Here is a 10,173-nt window from a genome sequence, read left to right as displayed (position 1 = left end):
GAGATCATGACCTGAGCTGAAGGCAGTCGCTTAACCGACTGAGCCATCCAGGCGCCCCAGGAGAGAGAGAATCTTAAGCAGGCTCCACGCCCAGCACAGAGCCTGACACAGGGCTGGATCTCACAACCCTGAGATCATGACCTGAGCCGAAATCAAGAGTTGGACACTTAACTGACTGAGCCACCCAGGTGCCCCAACACAAAGTATTTTTCAAATAAGACATCTGAGCAGGTGCAAATGAAGGCCCCAGGATGTGGATGGGTGTGCAATATCACTGTCAATCTTCCTCCATACCCCTTGTCACCTTTTAGAAGGCAAAGAAGGAATTCACAGCTTAAGCTAACCCATTCCTTTCTCTAAGCCCAAACTCCTAGGATATACTAACTGCATACTCAAACACAGCACAGATGGAAGACCACACTCTTCCATTAGAAGAATCAGGTATATTTGGAAAGAATACATGTCCTTGGTTATAAAAGGAAGAGCATCCTCTTCAAAGAATATACTAGCATGAGAACTCATCGATTTTCTCTAACTGAACCGAACTTTCTTATTGAAAGAAATTTTCCTCCAAAATAGGGCTGGGGAAGCACTTCTGGCTGACTAACAGAGACACATCCCCAAAGACAGGGTCTAGGGCAATGGTGGGAGTGTCCTAAGCATCATGACATCCTTGGCTCATGATGGAAGGTATTGGCTGGGGACACAAACTCCCTGGGGGTGTGGACCCTCCTGCCCCTGCTTGGACAATTCTAGCCCTCAAAGCCTACTTGATTGGTTGCACAAGGTGGCACTTGTAGTCAGAGGGAGACCCTTTATAGGGTGCTCTGCCCTGAGGGCTCTCAACTCTTTCTGCTCCACCCATGTACATGCCCCCATGCTAATGTTGCTCTCTTTTCTCTTCCTGCTCCCCACCCTTCCCCAACATTCTAATCCGTCATCTCATTATACAGAAAAATTCACCTCTCCCAAGTTCCCCCCGCCACCCCAACTCATCCTGATTTGGGAAGTCACAGAGGCATAACTCAACCTCTTATGGAAACCCATCTGAAATTATATATAGCAATACATTTCGCTTTGTTTTGAATCAAACTACAGTCAATTCCTTTATGATTTTTTTCCTATCTACTTTCTATCTTTTCACCAAAACGTCTATTGGCCTCTCAATACTTTTTATTCTTTTAAAATTATGTGTTTCATGGAAGAATTTTAATTTTCTAATAAACAGTAAGTCTCAGTCAAAAAGTCCGACTGATATATATTCCTGTGCAGTTAGATTCATATGAGATGGGAATGTACATGCCTAGAGCCAAGCTGACACTTTAATCAGGAATTATAATCAATTCCCTCCCCTCACTCCCATGCCCCCGCAAAGACTGCTGTGTTTTCTGTCCCTATAATTTTGCTTTATCCAGAATGACCTAAATAAATAAATAAATACATAAATACATAAATTTTAAAAATCTACAGCATGTAGCCTTTGCTGTCTGGCTTCTTTCTCTTAACATAATGCTTTTGAGATTCATCTATGTCATAGCCATAGTTCCTTTTTATTTCTTCTTTTTTTAAAAGATTTTATTGATTTATTAGAGAGAGACACAGCAAGAGAGGGAACACAAGCAGGGGAAGTGGGGGAGGGAGAAGCAGGCTTCCAGCGGAGCAGGGAGCCCGATGCGGGGCTCGATCCCAGGACCCTGGGATCATGACCTGAGCTGAAGGTAGACGCTTAACGACTGAGCCACCCAGGCGCCCCTAGTTCCTTTTTATTTCTGAGTAATATTCCATTGTTTGGATGCACCACAGTTGGTTCATTCATCAGTTGATGGACATATAATACCGAGACTGGTATTATAAATTAAGCTCTTGTAAACACTTGTCTGTATGTTTTTGTATGTTCATTTTCTGTAGGCATTTATCTGCTGTAAATTTATAGGAGTGAGATCACTGGATCGTATGGTGTTTGTTTAACTTCATAAGAAACTGCCAAACGGTTCTCCAAAGGTAGCTGGGCTACTTTGTGTTTCCACCAGCGATGTTTCAGCATTCAAGTTACTTTGCATTCTTGCTGGTGCCTCATAGTGTCAGTTCTTTTTGTTTCAGCTACTCTGATAAGTGTATAGTAGTATCTCACTGTGGATTCTAGTTTTCACGTCCTGAAGCTTATGATGTTAAACATCTTCTCATGTCCTTATGTGTCATCCATATATCTTTTCGTGTGTAAAATGTCTGTTGAATCATTTTTGTCCACTTAAAAAATTGAGTTGTTTTGGGGTGCCTGAGTGGCTCAGTTGGTTAAGCGTCCAGCTCTTGATTTCAGCTCAGGTCATGATCTCGGGGTTGGGAGATGGAGCCCTGCATCACCCTCCACACGAGGCGTGGAGCCTGCTTAGGATTTTCTCTCTCTCCCTCTCCCTCTGCCCATCACCCCCACACTAAAAAAAATTTAAAAACTGATCTGTTTTCTTATTATTGAGCTATGAGAGTCCTTTATATATTGTATATATATTTATTAGATATGTGTTTTGCAAATATTTTCTTCTAGTACATGGCTATCTTTCCTTTTTCTTAATAATTGTCTTTTGCAGAGTTAAAATTTTTAACTTTGATGAAATGTCATGTGCCAATTTTTTATGGTTTATATGTTTTGTGTCCTATATAAAATCTTTTCCTATGTTTTCTTCTAGAAGCTTAAATATTTTAAGTTTTGCATTTAGGTATATTATCTATATACTTGAGTATATATTCGAGTTAATTTTTGTATATGATATGAGGTATGCGTTGAGATTTTTTTCTTTTCTTTTTTTTCTTTTTAATATGGGTGTCTAGTTGTTCCAGTACCATTTGGTGAAAAGACTATCCTTTCTCCATTGAATTGCCTGAGTACTTTTGCCAAAAATCAATTAATCTTATACGTGTCTATACCATGGATCTGTGTGTCTATACTGTAGCCAGTATCAGCATGACTTGATTACTAAAGCTATATAGTAAGTGCCTCATGGGCCTTGACCTTGGGACTAGGGAGGTCAAGCCTGGTAATTCTATTCACTTTGTCAGAGTCTGATTTAGGCCTGAACATACGATACAACCTTGGTGGATAAAGCATAAGTGTTCTGGATGGCTTCTAAGGAAGTGTTCTTTGGTCTTAGAAAAGATACAAAGCCAAAAATGTATTCTCTTCTCATACACTGTCACACGACAATGTAATGTGTGGAGCTGCTATAGTTGTGTGGTTTTCATGTGTGGAAAGCTGAGAGAAGCAGAGAGAAGCTCACCAACCCTATATCCGGACATCATTGAGACCATGAGTTAGCCAATTCTGGAATTTCACTGTTTCCAAACTTCTTGTTATGTGAAATAATAAAATGGCCTCAATTTATAAGCCACTTTTAGTTGGTTTATGTTACTTGCCACTGAAAGCATTCTATTGCAGCCCACATTGAAGGCAACACAATGGAGAACAGACTTTGTTAAAAACACAGTAAGAGACAAGGAGGACAAGATTAAGAAAAGCAAGAGAAATGAAACAGATGAACAGAGATAAAGAGGATTAGAGAGAAAATTCTAGAGAAAGAAAATAGCCAAGGAATACCTAAACATACATTTAGTATCCCTAATAATGAGAACTAAAATATTGAATCTGAATATATACTTGAATAAATAGAAGAAAAATTAACTACTGAGGACAGATACCACATAAGCATTAAACAAATGGAGAATCATTTCCTATTCTAAGATTGAAAGACAACATCATAAAGTCGTCAGTTCTCTCTAAATAATAAGTTTAACAAGATCCCAATAAAAACACTAAGACTTTTTTTTTTAACTAGGCAAATTGATTTGTTTAGTTCAGGGGTCAGCAAACCATGGCCTATGGGCCAAGTCCAGCGCATCCTGTTTTTGTAAATAAAGTTTTATTAGAACACAGCCACACCCACTCAATTACTTACTGTTTTTTTAAAAGACTTTATTTGACAGAGAGAGAGAGAGAGTGCACACAGCAGGGGGTGGGGGGCAGCAGAGGAAGAGGGAGAAGCAGGCTCATGGAGCAGGGAGCCTGATGCGGGGCTTGATCCCAGGTTGACCCAAGCCAAAGGCAGACGCTTAACCACTGAGCCACCCAGGCGCCCCTCAATTACTTATTGGGTTTTTTTTTTTTTATTATGTTATGTTAATCACCATACCTCATTAGTTTTTGATGTAGTGTCCCATGATTCATTGTTTGCGTATAGCACCCAGTGCTCCATGCAGTACATGCCCTCTTTAATACTCATCACCAGGCTGACCCATCCCCCCATCCCCCTCCCCTCCCCTCTAGAACCCTCTGTTTGTTTCTCAGAGTCCATAGTCTCTCATGGTTCGTCTTCCCCTATGATTTCCCCCCTTCATTTTTCCCTTCCTGCTATCTTTTTCTTTTTTTTTTTTTTTTAACATATAATGTATTATTTGTTTCAGAGGTACAGGTCTGTGATTCAACAGTCTTACACAATTCACAGCGTTCACCACAGCACATACCCTCCCCAATGTCTATCACCCAGCCACCCCATCCCTCCCACCCCCCACCACTCCAGCAACCCTCAGTTTGTTTCCTGAGATTAAGAATTCCTCATATTGTTAATTGCTGCTCTCACTATATACAATGACAGAGTTAAGTAATTGTCATGGAGATGTAGGGGCTGCAAAGCCTAAAGTATTTGCTATCTAGTCTTCTACAGAAAAAGTTTGCTGATCCTTGATCATATTTTGGAAGCATATGACAGTTTGATTTCACAGGTCCACAGCTAGAATGCAATTTGACTAAGAATGACTATCTTACCTACATGTTATTTAAGTGTCATGGGGGGGAAAGAATTTGTCTTCACATGAAACAGCTATCCCCTTGGGGTAATTTCCAGGGGGAATGAGGAATAATGTGTTCCCAAGCCCTTTGTAAGTCCCTGAAAGCACATTGTGATCTTTACACAGAGACTGTCAACAATCGCCCCTAACATCACTGTACACATTTTGCTTTAATGACGTGATTTACATTGTCCCATGATCCAGAGCAGGGGCAAGGAGAAATAAATTACCTGGGATGACAAGATTGGTTTCGCTCTAACACTTAGGACCCATGCAGAACTCCACCAACCTCTTCCACATTCTGAGAGAATAATTTGGAGCAACTCATGAATTTCCATCTCTCCACAATATCAAGGGGGAAAAAAAACCCATCAGGCAAGGAAAGCAGGTATCAGTAAGTCAGTATTGTTCTAACTGCGCTACTAACTGGTCCTACCAGCACCTTTTATTTTCAAAGGGTCAACAGGTAATAATTAACCTAAGCATTCATTCCCTAAAGAGACTCACAAAGTTGCAGGAAAGACTCAGCTGCTAGGAGACAGTTGAAAGAAGTAGACCTGGGAATGCTATTTAAGCAGATTCTTTTGTCTGAACGAACAAACAAACAAATAAACCCCACCAAAAAACAGGCTACCTTGAAAACTACAGGTTTTAGTTAAAAATACATGTGGTAATAAAGGTATGGAAATCTCAAAGAAACGTAAGACCATTTGTACATTTGGGGCCTTATTCCTGAGTTTGTTTGCTGGGAAGATCATACCCAGCTCTAGAGATTTTCTTTGACAAAGATGCGGAGACAATTCAGTGGAGAAAGGATAGTCGTTTCAACGTAAGGTGCTGGGACATTTGGATGTGCGTACACACACAAAAAGTTAGCCTCGACACACACCTCATGTAACTCAAACGGGATCATAGACCTAGATGTAAAGTGTAAAACTATAGCACTTATAGAAGAAAACACAGCAGAAAATCTGTGTGACCTTGGGTTTGGTGATAAGTTTTTAGATATAATACCAAAAGTGCAATACATTAAAAAATTGACAAATTGGACTTTATAAAAATTATAGATGTTTGTGATTGATAGTGTTAAGAGAATGAAAAGACAAGCCAAAACGTGAGTGTAAGTCACATATTTGGCAAGGATTCATATCCAGAACATATCAAGAACCCTTAAAACTCAACAGTATGAAAATAAATAATCCAGTTTTAAAATGGGCAAAATATATGAGCAGACACTTTGCCAAGGAAGATATATGGATGGTATATAAGTATATGAACAGATATTCAATAGCATTTGTCATTAGGGAAATGCAAATTAAAACCATAATGAGATACTACTATATAACTAATAGAATGTTTAAAACCCCAAAACTGACAATACCAGGTGCTGGTGAGAATGCAGAGCAATAGGAATGCATGTTCATTGCTGGTGGGAATGCAAAATAGTGCAGACACTTTGGAAGACAGTTTAGCAGATTCTTATAAAGTTAAACATAAACCTACCATGCAACCCAGCAAATCCACTCCTAGGTTTTTACCCAAGTGAATTAAAAATTTATGTTCACACAAAATCTATATGTGAATGTTTATAGCACCTTTATTGATACTGGTCAAAAACTGGAAGCAACCAAGATGTCCTTTAACAAATAACTGGAAAACAAATCATGGTACATCTATACAATGGAATATTATTCAGTAATAAAAAGGAATGAGTTACAGACACAGTATGCATGAATCTTAAATGCATTTTGCTAAGTGAAAAAAGCCAGACCAAAAGATCTACATATTATGTAATTCTGTTCATATGACATTCTGGGAAAAGCAAAACTATAAGGTTGGAAAACAGATTAGTGGTTGCCAGGGGTTAAAAGAAGGGGAAGTGGTTCATCACAAAGGGGACACACAAGGAAATTTTTAGGGTGATGGAAATGTTCTGTATGGTAGTAGGGTGGTAGATGCATGCATTTATAAAAACCCATAGAACTGTACATCACAAAGAGTGAATTATAATGTGTGCAAATTAAGGGAAAATCAACCAGGGGCTCCTGGGTGGCTCAGTCAGCTATGTGTCTGCCTTTGGCTCAGGTCATGATCCCAGGGTCCTGGGGTCAAGTCCCACATTGGGCTCCCTGCTCAGTGGGGAGACTGTTTCTTCCTCCCTTCCCCACTCATGCTCTCTCTCGCTATCTCTGTCTCTGTCTCTCTCTCTCCCAAATAAATAAAATCTTTAAAAAAAAAAAGAAAGAAAAAGGAAATCAACCAGAATGTCAGGGATCCCTGGGATGGAATACAGACTGGAACTAGTGAATCTAACTGTATTCCACAAGTGAAGATTGTATATATCTGACATATATATGTGTATCTTCATATATCACACTGAAGAGGGTAGGGGGAAAATGGAGTTGACCTAAGTGACTTTGGAAAATGGTGTTTTGACTGGAAACCATAAAGCTAAAGATAGAGGGGTGCCTGGGTGGCTCAGCTGGGTAAGCATCTGACTCCTGGTTTCGGCTCAGGTCATGATCTCATGGGTCACGGGATCTAGCCCCCTGTAGGGCTCCATGCTCAGCGAGGAGTCAGCTTGAAGATTCTCTCCTTCTGTCCCTCCCCCCACTTGCATGCACTCATACACTCTCAAATAAATAAAGCTAAAGACAGAAAACTATACAAATATGGTACTCTAGTTGATAAATTTGCTTCTTACCGGAATACATATTAACAATTTTGAAAGTATTTTATGTATATACTATACTTATTTGAAAAAATAAGTATGTAATAGTAGATCATGAGAGCTAAGTTTCTCACTGTCAGAGAAAGAAGTTACAAATAAGCAAAAGGAAAGTGCTAAAATGAATCCCGTGGGGCTCAATTAGAATCAAGGTGGTATGAACTCCTATTTAGTTTAATATCTACACAGATAGATATAGAAATAATTATAGATATGTGTATATACATAGATCAATTTATATTGTTTCCTAGCTTTGTCTGCTGAGAATGTCTAAAAGCAGTGACATTTCGATAGCAATGAGTACACCCAGAGCCCAGATCTTGGTTTCTGAATGTCATTCTCCAGTTAAAGGAAACTGGGCTTCTTGGAGGAATGACCGATTCTAGGGCTGGAACAGAAAAAATGGAAGATGAGCCTGGAGCATTTTGTAGTGCCAGAAAGTACAGAAATAACAAAAGAATGGTTGCACAACTGTGTGAATATACTTAGTATCACTGAGCAGTACACCTAGAAATGGTTAAGATAGTAGGCTTTATGTTTTATGTATTTTACCACATACAAAAAAGATGGGAGCCTGCCAAAAGGACGCACAGAAGCCAAACTGAGAGTGGTCTCAATGGGGCAAAGCTGGAACAATTTGAACAACAAAATATAATCATTTTGAATTCCTATCAGTACTGAATAATGCAGTATTGGATTATAACCGAAGTACAAAATAAGTATACATGAGTCCATACTAATATAAATATAATGATTAAATAAATAGGAGAGAAGAGGCAAAATTTCTTATGGAAGAATTCCAAATTATATCCTTGGATACTCTCCTCCAGGAGATGGAGCTTGAGGGTGAGCTAGACTTAGTGACTTGCTCCCAGGGGAAGGGGAAAAATAGTAATTTTACTATTAAGACAGACAGTACCTTAACAAAGTGATCAAAACAAGTGCTCTTTGAAACTGTCAAGGTCCTGAAAATCAGGAAAGTCTGAGACACTGCACAAACCAAAGAAGACTAAGGAGATTAAGGAGATAGGACAACCTTAGTTAATGCTAAGGTTCAAATGTTAGTCTCTTGGGCGCCTGGTGGCTCAGTTGGTTAAGCGACTGCCTTCGGCCCAGGTCATGATCCTGGAGTCCCGGGATCGAGTCCCGCATCGGGCTCCTTGCTCGGCAGGGAGTCTGCTTCTCCCTCTGACCCTCCTCCCTCTCATGCTCTGTCTCTCATTCTCTCTCTCAAATAAATAAATAAAATTAAAAAAAACAAATGTTAGTCTCTTGGTCTTGACAAATGTACCATGGTTATATGAGATGCTAACAGTAGGAGAAACTGGGTAGAGGCATATGGGAACTCTCTGCACTATCTGCAACTTTTCTGTAAATCTAAAATTATTCCCCAAATTCCAAAACAAAGTTTTGTTTAAAAATAAATTAGAAGTTTGGCAATAAAGGTGATGGGAATGTCAAAGAAACACGGGTACATCAGTATAAATTGGGCCTTGGGGCTGTGATTGATTGCTGGAAGGATCCCTCTCAGCTCTAGAGATTCTCGTTGGTTATGTGCCCACAGAACAGCATGCATAGAGCATTATTCTAGTGTGGTAGTTCTCAGATTTTGTGTGTTCCAGAATCCTGGAAACTAATAAAGACTACTGGGACCCAGGTTCATTGAAATAAACTAGCACTGGGCTACTGTATCTTCACAGAGTTCCCTGATTCTGATACACATCCAAGCCTGAGAACCACTGCTCTAGCACTTTTCTACTAACAGGACCATTCATTCATTCAATAACTATTTATTGAGCAACTATTCTATGCCAGCCCATTCTTAGTATTAAGTATACAGTGGTAGACACACAGGCAAAGCCTCATGGAGTTTACATTCTAATGCACGGATAAACCTACACTGAGTCTCTTGTATTTCCCAGTTCCAAGTCCCCAAAGAGAAAATCTGATTGACCTAGCTAATCATTACCATCTGTTGTTTGTTTTTTTGTGGGGAGGGGCTACAGAGCTTTTCTTAACAGGCTACTTTATAGGTTATTAGTTAGTGTAGGTGCTGGTTTCCAGTAAGTTGGGGGTTCCCCTCTTCTCCAGTCAGCTATGACTGGGGTTCCATGGCCCGAAACATGACCCCTCCTGAGGTTTGCTCCTTCAGCAAAACTAACTAGGTCAGGAAGGGGCCATGGGTTAGGGAGGCCCTGGTGTCTATGAAGCGTGGTTGTTATCCAAATGCAGCAGGAGTCAAACTTTCCCAGGGTAGTCTGGAGGCAAAAGTATTAGGCTGGCTGCACTAGTCAATATGATACAGAGATCCTTCCATCACGAACTGTTTCTTTATGGGCTTTCACTTTTCTGCTGCTTGTGATGTTTCAAAATACCAACTTGCCTGCCGCAGATTTCTTCTTCAGTTGAGACTGTCTTGGACAATAATCTCCCATGTATTCCCCTCCATCATGTTATATTTATTTATATTAGCTTTGGCCACATACTTAGGATTTTATTCGTCGCCTTCTGAGCATATTCCCTAACTACAAGAGGGAAAGAACTGGCACCAGGAAAATTGGAGCAATGGTTAGCACGTATTTTTGGTCCCAAATTAGGTGAGCCTTGCA

Source organism: Mirounga leonina, unplaced genomic scaffold (genome assembly GCF_011800145.1).
Source record: "Mirounga leonina isolate KUSES-001 unplaced genomic scaffold, KU_Mleo_1.0 Mir_151, whole genome shotgun sequence".
Taxonomy (NCBI): Eukaryota; Metazoa; Chordata; class Mammalia; order Carnivora; family Phocidae; genus Mirounga; species Mirounga leonina.
This window is presented reverse-complemented; position numbering follows the sequence as displayed.